Raw genomic sequence first — 24,826 nt, 5'->3', positions numbered from 1 at the left:
ATTTCTATGAAATACCTTCCGCAGCTACGAAGCTAGGCTCTTTTCATAGAAATACATAGAAACCAGTAGTGTCACGACTTCCAACTTGTACCTTTATTCTCTCCGGAATCTCCTAGCACATACGAAAAAAAGCCTAATATCTCTATATTAATATAGCATTTTTGATGGCCTAACGTAAAAATTTTAACTACAACGCTGTGGGGAAGAAAACCTCAAAAATTCGCATCAATGTTGATATTATACGGTTATGACCGGCATAAAAAATAAACAATATTTATCTAAAAATTTATTACCAAAATTGATAAAATTATGGCACAAATCGTTATCTACGTGCGCCAGAGAAATAAAATATGCCCGCTTAACAACACAATGTATCATTTATGTTTTTCATTTACCTGGCAACAAATAGGCATTCGTTTCGTCGGCTTTAGTCTTTTCCTGTCATTAACGAGTTTTCAGTGGCGGAAACTGCGGGTTGCAGACAGGCAGCTTGTTAATTATTGATTAATTTCTTCTTTTCGATTAAAAAGCTTCGATTCAATTATTAAGTCGCGATTACAATGATATTATAAACAGTTCAAAGGCTTCTGATGCGTCAATATGAGACTATAATATTTTTCACGGTTTGTCACTAAGGTTGGTCACATAACTTCCGGAATGATCTTATGAATTCAGAATCTGAATTTCAGTACTTAGTGATCTAAAATCACAATCACAAAATATCTGATTATGTGTTAAGCGTACTGATAATGTTTAGTGTTCCAGACTTATTGAATTAATATAATATAAATTCAGATTATAAATCCAGATATCCATTACGGTTGTGTTAGGGCGGCATGATGGAAAAAGGTTGAATCTTATATGTCACTTCCAGTCAAGGTCGGAATGGTTTGCCAAAGAGGAAGAGACTTCCAATATTTATACACAAGAACTGTTGACGATTTCTTTTAGAAACTTTGCGTTTACCAGTGGAACGAAGCTAATTTGTTTTGACAGAAAAGATGGGCATCAAAATATGTGACACTTTATAAGTAAAATACTTATATGCGACTCACACACAATATACATCATAAAAATAAGAGTGTATCGATTGTTTTGTACTTTGAATCTTATACACAGGTTACATAAGACTCAAAATGGAAGACATCCGATTGAGTGGTTCTATTGATTGGGACCGGGCAAAAGATTTCGCTGTAAAAGGGATTATGCGGTGGAAGTACTCGAAATAAAGGTAATCTGCCGCAGCTCTGATTGAGTTCTTAATTCTCAGTTCGCCTCCACCCTCTATTGTTCGATCTTTTATAATGCTCAGTCGACTTTTTAGGATTCATTTTTGAACCATAAAAATTGTTATGATACGTTAATTTACATCGAGCATTGAATAAGTAAAAAGCTAAGTAAGGACGCTATCACATTTTTTCACAAATATCAGCGATTTTCAGGTACCATTTTAAAGAATTAGGAGTCACACTGCGAGAATATTTTGGTTTCATATGAAAGATATCATATGAAAGATTCATCTCCACGTCTACACCATAAAAATTTTATAGCCGCATACAACATTTTCACATAAATACGTTTCAACCATCACAATAATCGCAAAAGATTAAAAAAATGGGGTTTGATTAGGTACCGTTATAGCTAAATATACTGAAGTAAGGAAAATAAATATACAAAAAAAATTGTTGCTTATTTAGTACCCTGTACGAATAGCTAAATATTTTATATAAAAATAAATAACATTTCCATTTACAAGAAAAATAAGAAACGCTCTCAAATTTCTTCATACATTTTCGCCCTATCAAGAACGCGGCGAGCGTCGTAACCGCCACTATATAAGGCGCGCTGATATTGAATGTTATTTTAATGTTATTAACGTCGATATTCGTACTGACCTGCTAATTTTTGTAATAATTTTTGTGATAGCGACCTTAAATCAAATAACTCAAAATTCCACGGTTGCCAGGTATTTGTCAAAAAGGTGTAAGGTGCCGGTTGGCAGCGGCACAAGCAGCGGGCGACATGAAGCAGCCGCAGATGTCGTCGTGTCGTCGCGACAATACTGGTTTCTATGTATTTCTATGAAATACCTTCCGCAGCTACGAAGCTAGGCTCTTTTCATAGAAATACATAGAAACCAGTAGTGTCACGACTTCCAACTTGTACCTTTATTCTCTCCGGAATCTCCTAGCACATACGAAAAAAAGCCTAATATCTCTATATTAATATAGCATTTTTGATGGCCTAACGTAAAAATTTTAACTACAACGCTGTGGGGAAGAAAACCTCAAAAATTCGCATCAATGTTGATATTATACGGTTATGACCGGCATAAAAAATAAACAATATTTATCTAAAAATTTATTACCAAAATTGATAAAATTATGGCACAAATCGTTATCTACGTGCGCCAGAGAAATAAAATATGCCCGCTTAACAACACAATGTATCATTTATGTTTTTCATTTACCTGGCAACAAATAGGCATTCGTTTCGTCGGCTTTAGTCTTTTCCTGTCATTAACGAGTTTTCAGTGGCGGAAACTGCGGGTTGCAGACAGGCAGCTTGTTAATTATTGATTAATTTCTTCTTTTCGATTAAAAAGCTTCGATTCAATTATATAAAATGAATAAAAAAGTCAGATTGATGCAGGATGCAACTTGGAATTTTATGTTATCCAGTATAAGGTTTTCCGTACTAGGAAAACTTTATTCAAAGCTCTTTATTTATTTTGAGATAAAAGAGTAATATCATTTTATACTTTCTACCAACACTCTATTAATATTTCTATATTTTAATTCTACATAAAATTGAAATTCTATAATAGTAAGTGCCGTATAAATCTTTTACGTTTCGCGTACGCTTCGGGAAAACAATTCCTAAGTGTTGAAGTGTGCCTATAAAAGTTAAGTATTATGGGCAGTCCCATAAATTATGGCGTGTTTAAATTTTATTGTACTGTTGCAAGTGCACTAATGATCGTATTAAGCTATATCGCCCATCAAAATAATGAGCGGTTAAACAACTGTTTCATATTGTACATACAACCTTAATGTATGAGTTTGAACTATGAGTGCAATATTTCCATTTTGTTATTTTTAAGGACCGATAATAATTAATTATTAACAGCAAGTAGGTATACGAAAGCCACGAGTTTATACAAAACATCTAACCTACCTATGTAGTTTGTGCAAAAATAGAAATATATAGACCAGGAGGCGAGTCACAAAACTTCATCATTCATATTATGTACGAGTACACAACATTTTGGACAATAGGACTGTTTGTGACACAGAAATAAATCAAGATAGAACGGCGACGCGCGGGCGTCGATCGATCTAAGGAATCGATCGTGTCAATTTTTGCTTTGCATTTAGTTAGAACAAATAACTTACCCATGGGAAGAAATACCTCCTTTTGACCGATTCACTTTCGTACTTCTGTTTCTACAATTAGACACTGCACAATGAGGCAGTTTTGCACAACCGCTCCGGTGTAATCAAGTCAAGACGTGCGCGCTGACTAAATGAACGTTCAACAAATCTTGCTCACTTGTGCAAGATTGAAACACGCGTACTCCACCCGCTTAGCCGTTCTATCTTGATTTATTTCTGTGACTTCTGACATACCATATTTGACCTAAAGCTGGTACCCACTCTATATTTTTTCATCATATCTCAAAGAAGCGGTCAACGCTTTCATTGTAAATTCTAACCTCAACTTGTTTGATAACAACGAGGGCAGGAGGACACCAAGCGTATTTTATCTATAGTCCAAGTCGAGAGAAGTGCCATGGAACTTCATTATTTATGATAATATAATATAATATGGAATACAAGCCGAAAATAATAATTGATACGGAATAAAACCTGAATGAATCAATAGTGGAAATACAGAGGCTCGAATTTATTTACCACAAAACTTAATGAAATGGCAAAACCAACAACAGTGATGATAACCTATTTCTTAAAAAACCGGCCAAGTGCGAGTTGGACTCGCCCATGAAGGGTTCCGCAGCAGCAATAAGGTTTATTTTTATGAAATTAAAAGGTTTTTGATTTATTTTTATACTTCAATTGATTTAATGAAAGTTAATTTAAGGTTTACCATTTACTTTAGAAGTTAGGGGGGGGGGGGGGGACACATTTTACCACTTTGGAAGAGTCTCTCTCAGAAACTATTCAGGTTAGAAAAAAATGATACTAAAAACTTCAATATGATTTTTGGAGACCTAGATACCACACACGCATAGGTTAGATGAAAAAAAAATATTTTTGTTTCAGTTGTACCTATGGGGACCCCTAAAACTTTTATAATTTTTCCATGTTTGTATCAAAAGCTTAAGGCGGTTCACAGATTACATTTACTTACCAAATTTCAAAAGTATAGCTCTTATAGTTTCGGAAAAAAGTGGCTGTGACATATGGACGGACAGACAGACAGACATGACGAATCTATAAGGGTTCCGTTTTTTGCCATTTGGCTACGGAACCCTAAAAAGACCAAAAAATACAGGTGCAATCACTATTTCAGATCTTAAAAAGGCACGACTTATCTATCCAGATTTAAATAATTAAAAGTCATGTCTGAAAGAATTTGAAAAATCTTTTCGTATCTCATGTTTTATAAATAAATAAGCTCATTTTTATGAAAAGAAAATTTTCATCAGCAATATGTTTTTAGAAGACTAATGCCCCTTAAAGGAACGAACGTAAGAAAAATGTGCCGCAAAGCTTAAATATCTTTTTGCCTTAAGAACTTCAACGAACGCCACACAAAGGAGTCACTAAGATGCTTTTGAATAAACAACTTCCATGTCCCTTTAAGACCAATACTTAGGTAGGTGTTCTATATAAGTAATTTTAAAGAGTCAATACAAGAAAATAATTATGCGTACTTACGGTAAATGTTTACAAAAAGAATAAAAGGACTTGATAATAAAAATACTAAGCAAATATTACATTTCGCCTTATTAAAAACCTTACTGAGCAAATATTATATTTTATTTTGCTATGTTAACAAGCCATTATAATATTATAGAGCTTTTTTCAGCAAACGCGCTTCGTTAGTTACCTATCTTATAGCCAATTAAGGTCTGAATGGGCCGACATGATAAAAGAATTAACGAGAGACTTCACCCTTATAGTGTTTTCACATAAAAATCTTAATCCTATTACATAATATATAATTGAAATACGAAAATATTGTAATATGGAAATACTGTGGTCGGTTTTGGAAATGATTATAGTTTTCTGACCGCTTTAAATTGTAATAAAGTCTTAAAGCTATATTTGGTGTTGTGTAAAATACCTAAAGTTTATCTAATACGCTTAAAAAAAAACTAAGGTTTTTCTAAACTCATTTCGATGTACACGAAAAATGATACTGGCTTTTTTGAATATAGCGTTGAAAGAAATATACGATTTGATGGTTTTTAAAATAAAAGCAGAAAAACGGCATGCGACGGCCAATCTGCGTTGCGGGATAGAATATATTATTCATCGCACAAAAATATTGCAAAAAACAACTTGTAGATACATTTTTCGAAGTTTGATTTATATGTGCCCGGAAAAGGTATTGTATTGGTTAAATACACATTTTAGTGAATGTTTTTAAACATTTTAGTTACAGTTTTAAAATGGTCTATAAAGAAAATACTCACTTATTTGTTCTTTCAGATAACAGAGGTAGATAGTAAGTAAACCCGAAATATCAATAAATCGAACTGCCAAAACAAATTTTAAATTGAATATTGAAGACCTCTTAATCGTTTCGCTGCTGAAAATAATAACGTTGTTGATTGTTCGTTTCAATCGAGACCTGAACAGTATTTTATTTTCAAGTTATGCATTGTCTTGCTCGGCAGAATTTCGAGATAAATTAATCGGGACGTCGATACATTTCGAAAGATATTTATGAGTTTAATCAATTTCAACCTGATACCGCTGCTTAAATTGGAGTTTTTTTTATAAGAGTAATGATTATATCAGTTCAAATAAAAACTGCATTTTGGTGATTTTTTTAATTATTTTGAACTTCGATAGACTGAAATCTCTGAAGTCTCTTAAAGGTAGTAAAAGTATTTTATCTATTTTTCAGGACTATATTATGTAGGACCACGAGATAAATAAATAACCGCATGAGGGCGAGCTATTGATCTAGTTTAAACTGCCTCAAACCAGTTTTTTGATGTTTGTAACTCGTCGGAGTAGATGTCAGATGCAGCATCTGCAGTTAGCTACACGGGTTCTATACACCCCCTGATACTTGCGCCCCGTGGGGTAAAGGGGTGAAATCTAAATGCAAAGGTGGTGAATTTTTAGACTATACTTCTGTATATTTATATTATGCTACGAAAGATTTGTTCAAAAAGATTTAATATCCTGTAGAAAATGTAAGAGTATCCTGTATAAGATGAATTGAAAATTTTTGCGTAAAAAAACATTTTATTATTCTTGACATTTTCAAGAGTAATAAAAGAATGTTCTTTTAGTAAAAGAACATAAATTAAATAACAAAGTATTCCATTATAAACACATACAAGGAAAAACTGAATATTATTGTTACAACTCTATGTTTTTGTTAGAATTCAACTTGTTTTATTAAACTTTCACGTCTCAACCCGTGTAAATAGAATACGAATCTGACCTCTAGTAAAAAAGAAAATTAGCTGATCTCAACCGGTGCGGTGTTGCAAAAAAAGGTCCGCAAAATAATAAAACCCCTAAAAAGGCAGACTGCGGTTGGGTTTGACTTTGTATTAGGCTGCCTTAGGATGCAAAGTTGAGAACTCCCTAACAACTAGTTTTTACTGCACAACATAATATTTTTTGCACATGCTACGTGCAACTCGATTCTGAAATATGAAATTACATCACATTAATAATCAAATAAATTGATCTATTATTTTTTAATTACAACAATTACTGAGCCTCTTTAAAAATTGCTACGTAATTCAATTGAGTTTAATAAATTATTTAAAAACGTGTTAGCCTTCATTTTTCTTAGAAATATATTACAAAATTTAATTCATAAAGAAAATTACAGACATCACGGGACACTTGGTGAAACAAATTAGGAGCTTAAAGGAAACCCATTTTACTTTAATCCATGAAAAGCAAGTAATTTAGCGGCAATTGGACGAAATCACTGGCATTACTGGGACGACGCTTCCACAAATCGTGGTGTATAACAGACAAAGGAATGCAATTTGCAGCCTACTCCCGCTTCTATCAATAAACGCTCAAGTAATTGTACCCGAACTATATTACCATAGGTTTCCAATAACTTAGAACTAGCTTTTTATGATGTAGTTATTCAATCGATAATAATACTGCAGAAATCTGATAGGTTTAAGAACGTATTTTGTATTTTTGTTAGAGAAAAGAATACCGTTGCTTCACGGTCCACGTGAAGCAACAGTATTCTTTTTCTACCTAATAAAAAAAGGATACCTTGAGGGTGAAATTTCGAAAAATCTGTACTTATTCATAGCATCACCATTACAAGGAATATATGAGCGAAATTTCAAGTTTATAATATTATGAAGACATGTAGGTTGATTAGATAAAAAGCTTTCCCTGTTTGTTAAATAAAAAAAACATACTAAAAAGGGGTGGAGTTATAGTTTTCTAAAATTTTTATTTTCAAACACTGTCACTTCTGTGACACGTTGATAAGAATATTAGTCTAAGAAAATTAAGGAATTCAGACCGAATAATTCGTGTAGTTTTGAAAGTTGGTACAGTTATTCCTAAAGGTGTCCAGATGAATATACTAAAAGTCCCCGAGGGAGGGACACGAGCCGGCGGTGGGGAGGGGGGGGGGGGAAGGTTTCTTTTTCAAGATTTTTGCTTGTGTCTTGAAAAGTATTTATTATATCTCTTTAGTGACTTCTACATTAATTATCTACATTAAATTTCCTATAAGTTACGTCTTCACATGAAAAAATTTAGATAGGATTAACTTTGAAGGAGGAATAACGGGAATACGTTACCTCGATTTACTATCGTACGTACATATCTAGAGACAGTTACAGTAAATCGGCGTAACGTAGTCCCCTGATTCCTCCTTCAAAATAGAGTCTATCTAATTTTATTTATTTTTAAATATCTTAAGGAATAGCAAGTCTATTGGCTCTACGTTTTTATTTTATCTTAAAGACCTTTCTTTGTTTTATGGTCGGTCGATTGGCGGGTACGGAGCATTAATTTTTTGCGATTTTTTAGGGACATATTTTAATTTTAGAAAAAAATCTAATGTAGAGGCATGCTTTAACAGATCCCAATATTGTATAAAAATCATGTGTCTAGACTGTCCAGGGAGTAAATTGGGTGCCAAAACATTTGTGTGCCAAAACAGTTCTAGCGTAGGTCCAATTAATACTCTGTATTTCCTAAAGTAATGATCGTACAGTAAAAATGTGTAGACTTAAGTTAAAGGAAATTTAATGTAGATAATTAATGTAGAAGTCACTAAAGAGAATATATAATAAATAATTTTCGAGTTACAAGCAAAAACCTTCAAAAAGAGACCTTTCCCCCCTCCCCCACCGCCAGCTTGTGTCCCACCCTCGGGGACTTTTAGCATATTCATCTGGACACCTTTAGGAACAACTGTATCAACATTCAAAACTACACGAATTATTCGGTCTGATCGTCGATTTTGAAACTAATTTTCTTAGACTATATCTGGTTCTTAAAAGTCGCTCTTAGACTACATACAATAAAAAATTAAATTTACCTAAAATAAAAACAAAAATTTAATGTAACACAGATTTTTGTTATTGTTGACTCAAGAATGGAGTCATGACACTTTCATGCTCATAATATATTTGGACACTGGATCCTAACTAATTATATAACCTAGATCCCTTCTAGATTTACAATAGAACCCCACAATGTACTGAAAGATAAATTATGCATAGGGCTAGGTCAAACCCTAGAATCGGATAATTTGGAGGGATATAATCAAATTCTATTGAATTTTGTATTGATTGTCATGATTGGTTATTAGATTGCCACATGGGTATTGTCGAACATATTAACTTAGACCTATACACGTGACAAAAATTAAGAACTACGACTGCAGATTCCACAGTGCTATTAACTATTAAGTGTAACTTGTGGAAATGTGGTGTGTGTCATAGTGGAAAGGAAAAATACATAATAAGACATTCGGGGACTGCCCCGGTAAAGCTATTGCATACGAGTAGTATTTTTATCAACTTATGCAATTATAATTGCAAACCTATGCATACTAGACGTATGCACGCACGCACATAAACACCAGGCAAGTCTGGCAACGCCGGTCGGAGTAGGGAGTGTTAGGTTTTTTCGTTACGGAATTAAACATCGACACTCCTGCCTTGTATTATGGAAAGCTACTAGCAATTAAACATAGCCCATTTGTTCGATCCATCGTTCATTAAACAATGTGCCTTATATTATTATCATAATACTGAAGATAAATAAATCTGTTTAAAATGTTAAATCGTTTCTTCTAATAATAATAAAATTTTCTTTACCGCCACACTTAGAAACATTTAATGATGATTAAACTTCAATTTATATGGAGTTTATGTCAAAATATTCATTTAATTACAGTTAAGTAATATTCATCTCTGACTGTGGCAGTCAGACATAATTATTTACTTTGCTTATGTCAATTCCTTTACTAAATGGTAGGAACGTTAACGAAACTTTCGCTCTGAATCGTCAGAACAGCTGACGTGACTATTGAATAAACTTTATTGAAATTCATAACTTCGTCAACCAAGTTCTTCTTTATATAATATTATGTTAGCAAGGAATTGCTACGATAACCTTTAAGACGTATAGAGATAATAATTACGAAACTAGGATTCTCTGCTATCTACATCGACTACTACATCTACTACATCGACGATAAATAAACATCTTCTTGAATGTAGATACCAAGAAGATAAAAATATATTTCCTGGATACAAAAATTAAATCGTCATCAAGGAACAGAATTTGGTTGATAAATTGGTACTCAGAGGTTAGCACTTAACAATCATTTTAATATTTTACGCAAGAAACTATAGAAACGTCACCACTTCCGCGACTTTTTTGGTTTATGGTCACGGAGTAGACGTCGTCTATTAAAATATAATATACCTAGTCCAAATATTATTATTTTTGGAAAAATATTATGACGTAGGTGGATAATATTATTCGTATTTGTTGACATAAATTGGTTTCCCGATCCCTACGATTTTGGCCACAATTCAAATTGGAAAATTATAATATTATAAATAAGTACAATAATTCTATGAAACATATTTATATTGTCACAAATTTTAACTTTTAGGAATTCACGCAGGTGAAGCAAAAACATACGTACGTATATCATTTTTTTATAGAATAATTCCATAAAACAAATTGATACGGTCAAAACTCAAAATATAACTTTCAGGAATTCACGCAGGTTAAGTTAAGACTTTATATTAATTGACGGTGTCTGGCTAAATTATAACTATATATAGACAGTAATTCTATACAAAACATGAAATTGGGGTCACAAGAATTACTTTCAGGAATTCACGCCGTTTAATGGCATTATCTGGGACTGTACCTATACAGTAATTTTATAAAACAAATTGACATTGGTGTCACAAAATATATAATTTTCAGCTTAGATTTTCAGAAATTCACGCAAGTTAAAACGCTTTATGGACTGTACCTAGGTAGGTTCGACGCAAAAACAATGAGGACCTCCGTCCATGAAACTCCAAGAAAGTTGCACCAAGAAACCAGAAGGTTTGGCACGAGCGCGCGTCGCGACGTCGCGCGGTGTAGCGGGCGGCCGCGGCGGCGACTCCACGCTACTGCGGCACGCGCGACGCATCGCCAGTGTTGCCAACCGTGTCCCCGTTTAGCCACTCAACCTGCGCTGTTTCCCACCAAAAATTACAACGACTGATAAAGCATCCACGAAACGGCTCAACTTAGAAACATTAGCAGACGCAATTTTTGGCTAAATTATACTAATTGAGAAAATAGGCGGCCATGTTTTATTATTGCGTCTAATTATGTGTTTCGTTACTTAACGTGTTAGATACGCTTAAACATAATAAAAGTTTATATATAACCTATACCGTGTAACACCAATTTCTCGCACCAAAAATAAACTTCCAACTAAAACACAAACAATTTCCCACACAATGTTTTATGAAGGTTAGCTGGCAACACTGCGCATCGCCGCTGCGCCGCGCCCCTCATCCCTCTCCCCGCACGCACGCCGCATTCTTACACCCCCGTCCTCCAACAAAGAGCCCGAGCCTCTGTCACACATGTTGCTACCAGTTCTCTGCGACTATTTTTAGGACCAAAGAAGTAAAGTGCGAAAATAGGTAGAACTGAAAAACCTTATCACAATAGAATCACTTTTAGGGACTGGGAATGAAAAGATTCGGAAAATCCTGAAAGGAATGTTATATTGTCAATGCCATTCTACCATATACCTTGATATTGAACATCTAGAATTATTCAAGGGATAAAAAAAAATGATTATACATTATACAAAAAGAACTTAAAAAAGATTAGAAATTTATCGATATGCGAAAACTTATGTTTAAAAACACTGAATTTAGATAAAGAATTATAAAAATATTACCATTTTGTCTGCTAACCGTATGATACACCTAACTGAATAACTAAAATATTAAAATGTTATAACTTTTATTACAAAGGAGCCCTTCTATAACTTCCTCTCATTAAATCCGACAAGCACAATTTCCAAAATTTCCCTAATCTTCCCAGCGTGGGAAAGAACTTTTGTCATCCAAAAATAACTCTTAACAACTTGGAAAGTTACGTTTTCATTCTTACCGGAACAAAACCTCGTGCGATTTACGTAAATCCTCCATTGTTAGTACATGATCATGAGTTTGTATGGAACTTTTATTTCTGAACTCATATTTAATGAGAGCTAATTAGCTTAAGCCCGAACGGAACTCTAAGTTCTAGGTAAAAGGCTTAGGCTTACTAACTTTAGTTCTAAAAGTCTAGCTAATTATGAAGAGTGAAATTAATGCGAGTATAAAAATTAAAAAGGTAAATAAGATACTTGATTACATTTTTTGTAATATTCGTATATATAGGTACGTGTAGCTACTTTAAAGTATTCCAAAAAATACGTTAATGAGATAGCGTACCTGTCGAGCATCTGTCGCTTACCTATTTAGCCTGAAACCGCAGAATCGTATTTAGTATGAACTATGAAGATACTTTGCGGCCCGAAAAACAACACGTGCGAGGAAAACAGTCAGCGCTCGAAGCGATATTCGAATAATTAGAATAGGCCCCTTGCTCTTAATTAATTTACTGCAGTACATCCTCACTACAATAGCACACAAAACGGATTTTTCTGTATCATATTATCTCACAATGCACTTGGCCTGCCAAAATGTGTACTTTTACGATACTGTTTATCCCAATTATTGATGTATAGTTATTGTTTTTAAAACAGGACAATAGTTATAATATTATGTTACTCGTATTAGTTTAATAGTATGGGACATTTAATTTATAGTTAAGTAATTTTACAGAGTGATTTATTATAATTACTCAAGTTTTATTTATAGAAAAGTTAGGCAGAAAATTTATTGAGCCCTAAAAATTATAATAAAAGGAATAATTAATAATATCTTAATTGAAATAAAATTAAGTTGTCGGTAAATTTCTCCAAATGCGGCTGTTACTCAAATCCAATTTAAGTTAATTTACGTTTAAAATCCTCTCAGATTTAGATTTTCATTTCAGAAAATTTTCTATTAGGCAGAGTGCACATGTCAATAAATGCCATACTCTGAAAGAAACGAGTCTGAACGTGACACCGAGGTTTCAGTTCGGCCGGCGATTGAGAATGCAGCTCAGAATTCCACTGCACCCCGACGTTAACAAATGGCTCGCTTTAAGTTGTTATTAATCTAAGTACAACTTTAATTGTGCATTTTGCAGGAAACTAAGATGATTTTGGAAGATTGGATTGCACAATCGTCAATCGTGGGCAATCAGAGATATACAGTGTGTAACAAAAACTAGTGATAATACTTTAGGGTGTGTACATGTTCCTTGTAGAGAGTTCACTGTGAAAGTAGCAGCTCTGAAAGACGAACATTTTTTTTTCACTTTTGTATGGGCAAGAGCCCGAGCGTCACGAGTTTCTCGCTGCTACTTTCACAGTGAACTCTCTACAAGTAACACGTACACACCCTGAAGTATTATCACTTGTTTTTGTTACACCCTGTATACAGATAATTAGAGAGATATAGATAACAAGACGTGATAATACTTTAGAGTGTGTATGTGTATTATATAGAGTTCACTGTAAAAGTAACAGCGCTGAAAGGTCAGGTTTTTATGATTTGTGTGGGCAAGCGCCCCGGCGCACAGTGGAAAATTTGGGTCCTTATCGGATCAAAAATCTGTAACTTCAAGGTTTTGCATCGTAGTGTATTGAGATTTGGCACATGTATACAGTGATATACAAAGATTTTAAAAATAATCAATTTTTGTATTTTTTTTCATTGTATACATATTTATTTTAGGTTAAAAAAAAAAGAAAAGATAAAAAAGTAATACGAGTAGTTTATTTTTTATAAATAAGTACTAATATGAGTAAAATTATACTTATCACACAAGCATAATAAAATACATAAAATTATAAAATCGTATAGTACCTATCTATGCCTCACACCAAACTAATTTATCTTAGATTAGACAAATCTTATAATATTATTGATTTTATTCTAGGTTTTAGTTACTTATAATGTTATATCTAATTGTTATTATCCTCGCTATTCCTAACTAAAATTACTTCCGCTGTAAATGTAGGATCACCTTCAGGTACCACCTTCAAAAGACTTAGTGCCTCTTTATCAAGATCCTTCACATTTCTCAAATAAGGTTTTCTTAAACTGAAGTACATAGAAGCGTTTTAAATACGTCTTCATTTGTAGCTATACGGGAACATTTTCTGGCATGGTGCAGGCGCATATTTCTGTAGTCTTTATTGCGCGACTCTAGTGCACCTTCCGACAGTTGCCCAATAGGAAGAACAGAAAAATTTTTGATCACGCTTTCTCCGTGTATAAGTAATTTGTGCGTGTAGTACCAATCATAGTTACTAACATAAATTCGCGCAGTTTCTAAGGCATAAACTCCAAATTTTTCGGGATCGATCATCATTCCAAAAGATAGAGCTTGTAAAATAATATACAAGCGTTTAATCAATGTTTCATCAACACCTGTTATGTTCGCCGAGCAAGTGTAATTGTAAAAGAACCTTCGTGCTGTATTTCCATCACTTGAGTTTCCACTTATCTTCTTCGTTCACCAGAAGTTGATGGCAGTGAATGTGCTTCAGACCCCGAAACTGTACTGAATATCCTGACTCCAGCCAGCTTGTATTATTCCGAATAAATTTGTCCTTTTTCCGTGATGCTTGAGCTCAGCGCTTATTGAAAGAAGTCAGAATATGTCTTTGAATGTCACCAATTACAAAACACGAGTTGTTTTCAGAAACATTTAATGTTTGCTGTAGAACTATGGACAACGATTCCAAGGTTCTGCCACGCTCGATATAGGGAATGATGAAATCGCCCTTAGTACAGTTGAAAGTTGACATTTTAATGGAAATAACCAATTTAAATAAGTGTCACTCAATATGAAATACACGCTGAAGTGTGCAATTTGAAGATATTTGCTTCCCCTTATATACTGGTTTTTTAGATATGATTCCCCTTATATACTGGTTTTTTAGATATGAATGTTATGCATATTTACTCATGCACGACGAGTGCAAAATAGATGATAAGCTATTGCTATCAAAATATTGTGGTTAATATAGTTTTTGTAAACTATGTCAGCAGTAACCGCAAAAGATACCGAATTATCTACTCCGACCGCTATCACATTTTTTCCCATAACTTCCAGGACCGCAAACTTCCGCAGCTGATTTTTTTAATTTTTCATTTATAAATAGTTAGGCTATCAAATAACACATAAAGTTGCACGTCGCGAGCCGTCGGTAAATGTGAAAACCTTCGACGAAAAAAAAAGAAAAGTGAAAAATAGGGTATGTCAATTTTTAAGTACTTACTCAAAAATAAAAAGCATATTAAAAAAAGGTAATTGCTCATTATTAAGAACATAAAATATCATTTTTAAAAATATATAAAACCGCATGCATGAGCTAAATACTTTTTTCACAATATTCATTTGAATTACGTGTATGCAAACATTTGAATGAGCCATCCGCTACTTCAACTTACTTCAACCTATGAAAAAAAAAATATTTATGCGGTTTTAGAACAAAAAAATGTCTGATTAGGATTATTTGGTTATTAGAGTATCGAATGCAATAAATATTTCATTCAAATTGTGATATTTTTAAAATCCATTTATGATATGCTCTAGTTCTACCATTTTCCATAGTGCGGCGTCTTGAATTTTCCATGCAAAGGTGAAAATAAAAGTTACTCTTACTGCTACTTTCACAGCACACATAGGGGGCCCATCCTAAAGTATTGTTACTTAGTTTTTTTACACCCTGACATACGTTTATAATCGCTTGTATTGATCCTCCATAGGCCGGTCGCGGTCACGGCTTAACCTCGATCAATGTTTATTAAGTTTGTTTAACATGTTACCCAAATAAACAATAAAAATAAATAAATAAATAAGTAACACTAATAATATGTCGGTTGATGTAGCCGTTGCCGACTTTACTGAAGCCAGCTACGAGTTTTTAGTTTTTACTATAATGCCCAAGTTTGTGCGTAGTATATAGGAGCACTCTCTATTATAAGTAAAGTTTACTTCACACCGCGTGAATTACAAAAAGTAAATTACTAAAAAGCTAATTAAAGTGTAATAATTATTATGCAAACGTTAAATACACCTGTAGCTGACAGCTACATTTTAAAAGTTAAATTCTGTATGAAATTTCAAAAGAAAATGACACACCACTTGCGCCAGTCTGGGTTAAAATTATCCCTGGGTTAAATATTATGGCACTTCATTCGTTCCCCGTTTTTATGACAGAAAACCGGCCATGTGCGAGTCGGGTGTAATTGTCACGAAGGGTTCCGTACTATAAAATGGTATATGGAGTTTTATTATCTTCCTAATACCTATTTATTCACAAGGATTGACAATCCCCTAGTGGTTCTCAAACTTGGTACATCTTACTAATAGTATAAGTTCATGCATTATAATATCTTATCTCATTCCCAACTTTTCTACCAAACTATCATTAAAGACGATCCCAAAAACTACCTGAATACGAATATTTTGTCCTAAAAACCGAAATAAAATAATTGGGCCTATTTTAGTTTGGTTTTCTCTGCGGACCGATCGATTTTCATTTAGTTTCCTTTGTTTGAAAGCTGACATAATATCAAGTATTTTTGCATAATATTCCAAGCTTTAATACTTTTTAATCTCTCTACAAATTTTAATTTAATGACGACGATCTAAATGTCTTCGTGTCTAAACACACTAGACCGAAGTTACGCGGCGTAAATTCCTCATGATTACGTCAGCGCATACAAAATTCGGAAGGAACACGACAGAATAGTGTGTCATAGGTAATTTAAAATACGTTGCGGGCGTAATCGTGCGGAATTTACGCCGCGTAAATTCGGCCTAGTGTGTTTAGACACTTCCAGATGGTAGTGTTTCGACAAGATCCTTTATCTATAAACATCGTTACTGATCGGTTAATAATATATTCGCATCAGCCCGTCAAAAGCTCTATTAGCTTTGTCCACACTGTGCCTTTTTCTGTTCGTCAAGGGCATGCGTTATAGCGCAGTCAACAGCGAACGTGAGGCATGCCCGCGACGCATGCCCTCTGACCGTGTCCTGGAAAACTTCAAAGATGACAATATTGGCTTTGCTTTCCTTCACGCATTCAATTATTGAATGCGCCAATGTGAAAGTTGATGACGAAAATTGAAGATGAAAGTGCACAGTGTGGACAAAGCTATTGAATAATAATAGAATTTTGACGGTTAAAATAAAGTCAAAAAACCTCAACCGAGAAAAAATCCAATAAGCGCTTACATGGTTCAGGGGTTCTTTAACAGAAAGGGTTGGAGAACTTACTATTGTATATCGGATAATACTTGGAAATAAATTTGCTTTTCCAATAATCTGACACTCTTTGACTGCTTAATCTTCAAGCATCTTAAGTTTCAGCTCGCTAACCATTATATTTACATCATCGCTTTTATCGGCTAAAGAAGTCACTTCTTTGTGAAATATTATCTTCATTCAATTTCACACGACTTAAGATTAATAGGCATGATGACTATTTTTTTTTCTTATCGGTAATTGAAAGACATTTAAAAAATAGAAACATCGTTGAAAGAATGACTCTGATTGCTTAAAAATTTACCAAGATATGACAATTCAAATATCTCATAAAAAAGACCTGCCCGAAACGCTCCATACAAAGTGCTACGAAAGTATGACGTCAGTCTTTCATAGTTTGTACGCATCGGGAGACAACTTTGTTCGACAGCTATATTAAATACTAGCTGTCCCGGCAAACGTTGTTTTGCCAATTAAAGTATTTCGCTCACAATATTATTATTTTATTGAAGTGGCTAAATAAGTATGTCACCATGGCAAAGTCCATGATTGCTATGCCGTCGCAAAAACAATGGTCGCCGTCAGTCTCGAGTTGTAATAATTTACTATTATTTATTCAACAAATGACTACACTTATAAAGATAAAAGAGTAGGTGTTGTCCGATTCTCAACCCTAACTCGCTAAGATTCACGAAAATTGGTCGAGCTGTTTCAGAGGAGTTCAACCACGCACACCGTGACACGAGAATTTTATATATTATATAATAATATATGCCTACTAAAAACGGAATAATATAGAACAGTTAAATCAGTGTACTATTCGTGAGCTAACTCAACTGATAGGTGTTTTGACAACTTGATACTTTGACTGGCTTCACATTAAGTCGCGAGCCGCGCGGCAGCCGCGAGACTCGTTTTAGTGTAGCAGTCGCGCGGCTGCCGCGACAATTAAATATCACTAAGTATGGCCGTAAACCTTTGGTGAAATACTCTATCTTAATAGTATTATATAGTAATCTCTTAACTTAATCAACATCATCACAAATAGTTTAAATTTATTGTAACTCAAACTTTCATCCCTTTCATATTCACAAAACTATAAAGTATAAATAATTCTCTTTATAATATTATAGAGAAATAGTAGAGGGAAAATTGGAGAGAATATTTAATATTAAACTATGGATATGAAGATACTGCATGAATATGAGAAGCAGTTTTAGCTTATTACTGTGTTAATTATTATTATGTTGCATTAACATTAAGACGAAATTGCCTTCATACTTGCAAAGTGGAAATTCTTCTTGAATTTAATCATACGTATTTAGTATCTAAAGTGACATTTTAAATACGTACAGCACTCCCAAATTAATAATGCGCATGGAAATCTTCGCTAATTGTCGTAATCACGAAAACACCCGAATCTATGAAATGTAAGAGCCCCAAACAATGCACTTGCATTTTGCACCTTGTTCAACGGTGATATAGAAGTAAATATCATATAGCCGGTGGCTGTCCGCTGTATGTCGCCGGTTCGTCAATAAGTGCTATAACTTACCGGGAAGCCATCGCGGCGTTACCATGGTAACGCCGCGACGCCTCTACGTCGCGTCGCTGCAAAGCGCTGTTTTTAATAATAAAGACAGATTTTTCTTAAAGTTATATTTTTAAACAGCGCTTGCAGCGACGACTTCCGACGCTCGGGAAATACGATCGTTGCCGAAAAATTACGAAACTTTCTATGCGCATTATCACTTTGGGAGCACTGTATTTAGTATTAAAACTGATACTTTAAATCAAAATTTTTTATTATTACTAGTTCGGGTCGAGTTCAACACGCACTTGGCCATTTTTTTAAATTAATTTTAGTCTTTGTCTATATACCCATTTTAATGTGAGGAACATAGTGTTGTATTGTTTATCTATCAATCTATCTATCCAAAACTCTTCTAACTTTGTATAGTTTAATGATACGTTTGATCTTATGTTCAATTTCACTCTGTCTGGATGCCGTCTGTGGGATCCGCGTGAAGTGGCGCGAACTAGTGAAATAAAATATATAGACTAAACAATGAGATCTCCTCATGACGCGTGAATTCGCGGGAATGCTTAAGAATTCCAGCGAATTCAAAAAGGGTCAAGAGTAATATACCAATGAATAAGAGAGATCGAATCGATATCTAGAGACTTGCATGAATTATGAATTCAATGATTCCTTGGAGGTTGAGTCAAATGAATGCTTTCAAATTGTTGCATAATGTTCAGCACAATGAACACTGATTTGACAGTGAGGATGGGCCCCTGCGAACATATTTTTACACAAAATCTTTAATTAATTAAAGGTGGCTTTAAAAATGATTTACGAATAGTTAATTGATTTGATTAAACAGGAAAATAGTTTGAGCAAAAATCACGAAGTTAATTATTGCATCTTCCTTGCTTGTAATATACAGAGTCTATACTGAATTAGTTTAAAACAGATTTGTATTAGTCAATAATTAACCCATCAAGCCCCATAAGCTCATAAAACAACTGCCATTTTTATCATAATAAAGCCCCACATACTATTTCTATTTTCGTAAACTATAATTGCACACTTAATATTAATACGAATAATGTCATGCATCAAAGGCCACACATTTTAATAGGCATGGCATTATTCGGTTTAACGTGGCCTGTCCTTACCTCGTCTAAGCGGTTGCATAATGCCCAGCACAATGAGGTAATGTTGAAATCAAATGATGCGGTTAAAATTCAAAGTTCGCGGGATATAAACCGTGATTAAATAGCTTTCGGAGCTTTTTACTCATATTATCAGTAATTAAAAGCTCGCCTTTGAGGTTCATTTTCGTTGTCTATACCAGAAACTAATGGATTAAAATATGAGCTTTGATATTATTATTAATAGTATTAATCAACTTTAAGTTAGTTCAAGTTTAATAATATTACGTTGTTAATAATTGAATTAAATATGTATAGAGTGCATAAATCTTGTTTATATGTATATTCTATAAAGTCAGTCCTCAATTCTAAAACCTAGATGAAAATTGTCCAAGTTAGGCATTTTTCTCGCCGTCGGAAGATAGTCTATGTAAGGATTTAGTGGCCAGCAGAGAACCTTTAATGACCCACTTGGCCAAGTCGCTGTAAAGATAATTGGCCTCTCTGAACCAATGATAGCATTAAACAAGTAACACGCAATTCCAATAGTTCATAATATATTGGTCTAATCTTGTTTGTGCATTTTTAGGACAAAAAAAAGTTAAATATACGTCAGAAGTTCAAGACACATGACCTGACCGCAAATCCGTAAGATTAAGAAAGAGTAGACTGACGCAGCAAAGTCAACGAAGTAATATCCTCCTCTCTTTTTACAAAAAGTATGCATCTGCTGTTTTGTTTCCACTCGCTGAATGCATTATTTTTTCTCTAGGAATTTTAAAGCAATAAACAGCAAGTATATCTTTAAAGCCCACAGCATTAATTATTAAGGTTGTTTCAGCGGGAAAGCCTCTATTGTATGAGCTACTATTGTACGGCCACGGTCGAAGCCTTACGTTTGACTACAAATCTCAATGTGCCTTTGTATTAGACAAAACTAGCACATTTTAGGCTTGGTATCAATTTATTAAAGTCTTTTAATATTTTAGACCTTTCAAGCATCCTACTCGATTCGATTTCCTATTCGATTCACCAACAGAATATCATCTCATACATTAAATAAAATACAAACAATAGTAACTTATAGGTTAAATGACTTCCAATGACAGGTGAGATACAGCATGTAATGGCTATAAAGAAATTAGTGATGAAAATGAGATGAAATGAAATGAGGTGAGAAACGATTGTTGTTTCTTACTGTATAACAGTTTGTTCCATAGTATAAACTAAACAAGAAAATAACATTAAAATATAGTGCTCTTATAGACAAGGATGAATTTGTTCAACATTATATTATTATTTTATTAATGGGTCGACGTGACGTCATCATAGGCGCTTCAATTCTTACAAATAGATAAAAATTGCAATTAATAATATTTTTATATTTTTATATTTATTTGTATGTTTTGTACTCTGTTCATATGTTGATGTAGGTAAATGTAAACTAAAACTTAGAGTCAACCAACCTTCGTTGTATCGTCCAACGAAGGGCCGCTCGTTTGAAAGACGAATACTTTGAGAAGACTTCGTTCGAACGACGACGACGACGAAAGAACATTCGCAGACTTTGTGTCCCGGGAAAGGACATAGGATCCTTTTTTATCCCGGTAAAATGCACGGTTCCCCCGCGATAAACGAATTTTGACGCAAAGGAGTTGTGGGCGTCGTCTAGTTATATAATTTTTATAAAAGACATTGGCCCACCACACATTTCCACTCCTGTAAGCCAAGATCGACCACCGTAACCATGTAACCCATTGATCTAGCCCGAGGGACATGCTAAACTGGCTTGAGATGAAAATAAATCAGAAAAAAGGTATATTAAGTATTTAAATGATGATATGTACCTGTATTATGAAGTCAAACTTAATGAACTCTTAAGATCTCATTAGTGTTAATGACACCGGAAACGCGGAATGTGTTCTTTTTATGCCCAACGAAAAAATTTTACTACGGAAAATTACTTTTCCGTTTTCAACGCGGCCCTTTATCCACAACTGCAGTAAAACCTCTATAATTAAAACCTAATCTAGATTCACTGGAGTTTCGAATACACGGATTTTATACTGTTTCAGATGAATGGAATGTCAATGGGTTTTAATTAAAATTTCAAACTGTATCCTGTATCAATATTTTTAAGTATATTGTAAATCGTTGTGTATAAGCGGCTTCACATTATTCCAATTCATTAATCCAATCCAGCGCTGGATTATTACTAGTATAATGTAAACGGGCACTGGAATACAATCAGTTAAACTGTTTCAGGAAAGTCAATTGGGGTTCGAATAATTGAAGTTTCAACCAGTATGCTGTTTCAATCATTCGATTTTAAATATGTAAATCGTTGTGTATTAGCGGGTTCACATTAATCCAATCCAGTAATTTAATCCAGCGTGGCATTATTACTAGAATAATGTAAACGGGCACTGGAATGCAATGAGTGCATTACCGTGCTGTTTACATTATTCAAGTAGCAATCCAGGGCTGAATTACTACTAGAATAATGTAAACGGGCACTGGAATGCAATGAGTGCATTACCGTGCTGTTTACAATATTCAAGTAGCAATCCAGGGCTGAATTACTACTAGAATAATGTAAACGGGCACTGGAATGCAATGAGTGCATTACCGTGTTGTTTACATTATTCAAGTAGCAATCCAGGGCTGAATTACTACTAGAATAATGTAAACGGGCACTGGAATGCAATGAGTGCATTACCGTGCTGTTTATATTATTCAAGTAGCAATCCAGCGCTGAATTACTACTAGAATAATGTAAACGAGCACTGGAATGCAATGAGTGCATTACCGTGCTGTTTACATTATTCAAGTAGCAATCCAGCGCTGAATTACTATTAGAATAATGTAAACGAGCACTGGAATGCAATGAGTGCATTACCGTGCTGTTTACATTATTCAAGTAGCAATCCAGGGCTGAATTACTACTAGAATAATGTAAACGGGCACTGGAATACAATGAGTGCATTACCGTGCTGTTTATATTATTCAAGTAGCAATCCAGCGCTGAATTACTACTAGAATAATGTAAACGAGCACTGGAATGCAATGAGTGCATTACCGTGCTGTTTACATTATTCAAGTAGCAATCCAGCGCTGAATTACTATTAGAATAATGTAAACGAGCACTGGAATGCAATGAGTGCATTACCGTGCTGTTTACATTATTCAAGTAGCAATCCAGGGCTGAATTACTACTAGAATAATGTAAACGAGCACTGGAATGCAATGAGTGCATTACCGTGCTGTTTACATTATTCAAGTAGCAATCCAGCGCTGAATTACTATTAGAATAATGTAAACGAGCACTGGAATGCAATGAGTGCATTACCGTGCTGTTTACATTATTCAAGTAGCAATCCAGGGCTGAATTACTACTAGAATAATGTAAACGGGCACTGGAATACAATGAGTGCATTACCGTGCTGTTTATATTATTCAAGTAGCAATCCAGCGCTGAATTACTACTAGAATAATGTAAACGAGCACTGGAATGCAATGAGTGCATTACCGTGCTGTTTACATTATTCAAGTAGCAATCCAGCGCTGAATTACTATTAGAATAATGTAAACGAGCACTGGAATGCAATGAGTGCATTACCGTGCTGTTTACATTATTCAAGTAGCAATCCAGGGCTGAATTACTACTAGAATAATGTAAACGGGCACTGGAATGCAATCAGTGCATTACCGTGCTGCTTAGATTATTCAAGTAGCAATCCAGCGCTGAATTACTACTAGAATAATGTAAACGGGCACTGGAATGCAATCAGTGCATTACCGTGCTGTTTACAATATTCCAGTAGCTATACAGCGCGGCATTGGATCACTGAATTTGAATAATGTAAACCAGTCATAAAACAGTTGTAAAATACGTAAGGGTGGCTACTGCCTGCGGTAACCTAGTTTCTAATGCGGATTTTATCATAAAAATAAAACAAAATGTTGTCAAACTCTATCCTCTATTATTTACAGTATAATGAATAACATACATAGATTAACAGGCGACTAGCATTTATAAGAAAACTATCGTGACCTTTGTAGTCATAGCTTTCGTTTTATTTATTAGGCGATATTTCTTTGAAGAAGAATATAATACTTAACATAACCTATGTGAAGTTAGCAACCGAGTTCAAGGTAAATGATTTTTATATATGTCATTCGATTGTACCCGGAGTGTACCCGATTGTACCGCAATTAAAATTGTTTGTACCTCAATAGGGTAGAAATGGGGGGGTGGTAAAATTTGCTTAGCAACCGACATAAAGATACCGGAATTTCAATGATGCCATCTGGAAGAGTATCGTTTGTACCGGATTGTACCCGTTTTTAAAGTTATTATTTTTTTTTATTTTACGAAAAAAAAAACAAAAAAAAATTTTTCCCTAAAAATAAGGCTTTGTATGGAGTAGAAGGAAAGAAAGTATATAAAGCAGTTCAAATGTGTAAAAGAAGTTATTTTTTGAGGTAGATTCGTTCGGTCTTGACGAATTTTCCAATATCTTACTATAAAAGTCGGAGTTATATTTTGCAGCTTTTGTCGTTTGTGCCTCGCCAAAACAGAAAGATTATAAAAGAAGATACTATTCACTTTAAATTCACACAAAAATTTTTGAGGTACAAACGATTTTTCATATAGTAACAACGTCTGAAATTCAATCGGTCTAGACGAATTTTCCTATAACTTACTATAAAACTTTGAGTTAAATTTTGCAACTTTTATCGTTTGTACCTCGCCAAAACAGAAAGATTATTAAAGAAGATACTATTCACTTTATTATAACATAAAATTTTTTAAGGTACAAACGATTTTTCATATAGTAACAACGTCCGAAATTCGATCGGTCTTGCCGAATTTTCCAATATCTTACTATAAAAGTCAGAGTTAAATTTTGCAACTTTTATCATTTTTACCTCGCCAAAATTGAAAGATTATAAAAGAAGATACTATTCACTTCATATTCACCCAAGAAATTGTGAGGTACAAACGATTTTTCATTTACTAACAACGTCAGAGATTCGATCGG

At 34.1% G+C, this 24,826-nt stretch overlaps 1 protein-coding gene across 10 annotated transcripts in view; it reads right to left on the bottom strand.

Moving 5' to 3' along the window:
* Window positions 1-24,826, bottom strand: part of LOC121738490 (potassium voltage-gated channel protein Shaker) — a 348,407-nt gene that overhangs the window by 153,846 nt on the left and 169,735 nt on the right. Inside the window, exon 1 of one of the 10 annotated variants that reach the window (XM_042130566.1) lies at window positions 10,705-10,817. The exons of 8 other annotated variants lie outside the window; for them this stretch is intronic. The gene's annotated coding sequence lies outside the window, so the exon portion shown is untranslated. Of the gene's footprint in view, window positions 1-10,704; window positions 10,818-24,826 lie in introns of those variants that run through there. One more of the 10 variants, XM_042130568.1, reaches the window with a different exon arrangement.

The sequence above is a fragment of the Aricia agestis genome, chromosome Z, assembly GCF_905147365.1.
Source record: "Aricia agestis chromosome Z, ilAriAges1.1, whole genome shotgun sequence".
Taxonomy (NCBI): Eukaryota; Metazoa; Arthropoda; class Insecta; order Lepidoptera; family Lycaenidae; genus Aricia; species Aricia agestis.
The sequence above is the reverse complement of the archived record's forward strand: the minus strand, read 5'-3'. Positions and strand labels throughout refer to the sequence as shown.